This window comes from Rhinopithecus roxellana, chromosome 8, assembly GCF_007565055.1.
Source record: "Rhinopithecus roxellana isolate Shanxi Qingling chromosome 8, ASM756505v1, whole genome shotgun sequence".
Lineage (NCBI taxonomy): Eukaryota > Metazoa > Chordata > Mammalia > Primates > Cercopithecidae > Rhinopithecus > Rhinopithecus roxellana.
The window spans coordinates 135,571,787-135,574,663 of record NC_044556.1 but is presented as its reverse complement, the minus strand read 5'-3'; the positions used below and the strand labels follow the sequence as shown (position 1 = coordinate 135,574,663).

Here is a 2,877-nt window from a genome sequence, read left to right as displayed (position 1 = left end):
AGAAGGGAAGGAAGAGAGGGAAGAGGGGGAAGAAAAAACACCAATATTAATAGTAGTTTAGTCTATTAATTTAGACAGTAGAAATTTGGGTGTTTGTTTTTAATTTGCTTTTCTTTTTATAATTATCTGTTTCTTACAATGTATTATAATTATGTATTCAATTATGCGTAAGTATGGTAATTTTGAGCTGTTTTTAAAGAAGTAATAAATTGTCCAAATATCTCGATCAGTTAAAACATCATGGAGAAAAAGAATAACAGACTGGGCAAGGTTGCTCACACCTGTAATCACAACACTTGGGAAGGCCAAGGTGGAAGGATCACTTGAGCTCAGGAGTTCAAGACCAGCCTAGGCAACACAGTAAGACCTCATCTCTACAGAAAATTATAAAAATTAGCCAAGAGTGGTGGTGTGTGCCTGTAGTACCAGCCATTCATTAGGAGGCTCAGGAAAGAGGATTGCTTGAGTCAGGGAGTTAGAGGCCACAGTGAGCCATGTTCACACCACTGCACTCCAGCCTGGGTAACAGAGTAAGACTCTGCCTCTAAAAAATAAAAATAAATTAAAAAAAAGAATAACAGAAGGGGAGGAAAGATGAGAACCTATAAAATATAGACTACTCCCTGACAAATGTCTGGAGAAAATTTTTAAACATGTGTTGTGAAAAATAGGACATTAGTTAATAATAATTACATAATAATATAATTTTTTTGCATGTGGGGTTTTCCAGTGAAAACCAGAAAATCTAGTATATAAATCTAAAAGAGTGGTAACATTATTATAATATTATTAATAACAAATATTTTACTGTTCATAAAGTGATTTCAGATTAACTTCACTGCCTTTATTCAGTGACTGCTATGTTGATCAAAAACGCTACAGATACCATGTAAATAGATTTCTGCAAAGCATGTGGAGTTTCTCATAATATTCATTGGAGAAGATGGTGAAAGCAAACCTAAGTGGATTATAAATTTCCTGAACAACTGAAACACTCAGGAGATTCAAACACTTATGTATTTAACAACTGCTCACATAGAGTTTCCTACATGCCAGACACTGTTTCAGAAATATTAGAGGCTTCAGAAATATTAAATTACTTAATTCTCACAATAGTCATAGGAGATAGGAGATGACAAAACCCTATTATAACTCCCTCTCTACAGAGGGCAGGTTAGGTAACTTGACCAAGGTCAGAGGACTAGTGAAGGGCACAGCCGGGATTAAAGCCCAGGCAGCCTGTCTCCGGAGAGGGTGCCCCTAAGCACCACACTATCATGCACATCTTCACGGCATATGGGCCATGGTTATGCACTTAATACATTTTACAAAGCAAATTTTATATCTTAAATTTAGGACCAGAAAATACAACATGTTATATAAATATAGAATGAGAGAGACAGATTTACATTACAAAAAGTTTGGATTTATTTCAGGTCCAAAATAACAATAATGTAGTAGCTACAAAAACTAATTAATAAATTTTCAGACTTCATTAACAGGGAAGAAGTGAGGGAGAGGAATGGAAGAAAAAAGAACTAGGTTTATTGATTGACTACAGTGTATCAGATCATTTACACATAATATTTGTTTTTCGTTAAAATTCTTGGAAGTAGGTAATTGTGCTAGATTAAAGGCATTATCGGCTTCAATGGCCTCCTTCTATTCACATCCATTACAATGTGATTTTTTAATGACTCCGCCCCCATCAAGAGATGAAATCTTCACCTTTTGAATCTAGGCTAGATTTGCTTTGGCCAAAAAACTGCAACCAAAGTGATGTTGTGCCACTCCTGAGCCTGAGTCTCACAAAGCCGCCTACGCTTCCACCCTCCCTTTCCTGGAACCCTGCTAATCTCCATAGAAACAAGCCCAGAGTAGCCTGTGAGGAGATGAGAAACCACTTACATCATGACAGCCGAAGTCATCCTCGACCAGACCAGCCCCCACCAACCTACTGACTTTAGATACGTAAGTCCAGGTTGGGCACAGTGGCTCACACCTGTAATCCCAGCACTTTAGGAGTCTGAGGGGACAGATCACTTGAGCCCAGTAATTTGAGACCAGCCTGGCCAACATGGTGAAACCCCGCCCCTACAAAAAAATTACAAAAACTTCATTGGGTGTGGTGGTGCATGCTACCCATCCAGGAGGATCTCCTGAGCCCAGGAGATTGAGGCTGCAGTGAGCCATGATCACACCACTGCATTCCAGCCTGGGCAACAGAGTGAGATGCTGTCCCCCACAAAAAAAAAAAAAAAAAAAAAAAAGAGTCCAGCCAAGATCAACCAACTCTCCCATAGTCTCTTGGGAAATAATATACAGATGTCTTTTTAAATCATTACATTTTAGGGTGCTTTGTTACACAGCAATTGCCATATGATTCAGGATAATTTTTTTCTCTTATAAATGTAGAAATTGAGGCTCAGAGAAGCATTTTACCCAAAATCACCCAGTTTGTAAGTGGCAGAAGTCAGCCCCCGTCTGTTTTATTTCAAAGCACATAACATTCAGATGTTAGAATAATCATCTCACTGAGTTCTATACTAGACTGGCCATATATGAAGTGCTATATTTAATTCTATACAACCTAACATGAATCCAGAAGAAAATACAAGGAATTTTATGATGTCTATAAACTAAAACAAAAAAACAAAAATGAAAAAAATAAAGAAATAAATAAAAGAGAAAGACAGGTTTGCTGGCTGAGTACAGAAGCTCATGCCTATAATCCCAGCATTTTGGGAGGCCAAGATGGGAAAACAGCTTGGGGACAGGAGTTTGAGACACACCGAGGCAAAGTAGTGAGACCCAATCTCTACAATAAATAAAAAATTAGCCAAGCATGGTGGTGCACACCTGTAGTCCCAGCTACTC

General features: G+C 38.0%; 1 non-coding gene across 1 annotated transcript; it reads right to left on the bottom strand.

Annotated features, from left to right (window-relative positions):
* Window positions 1–717: 717 nt before the first annotated feature.
* LOC115899415 lies at window positions 718–778 on the bottom strand. The gene has a single exon (XR_004059127.1). It is a non-coding gene; the product is annotated as a U7 small nuclear RNA (small nuclear RNA).
* Between the last annotated feature and the right edge of the window lie 2,099 nt (window positions 779–2,877).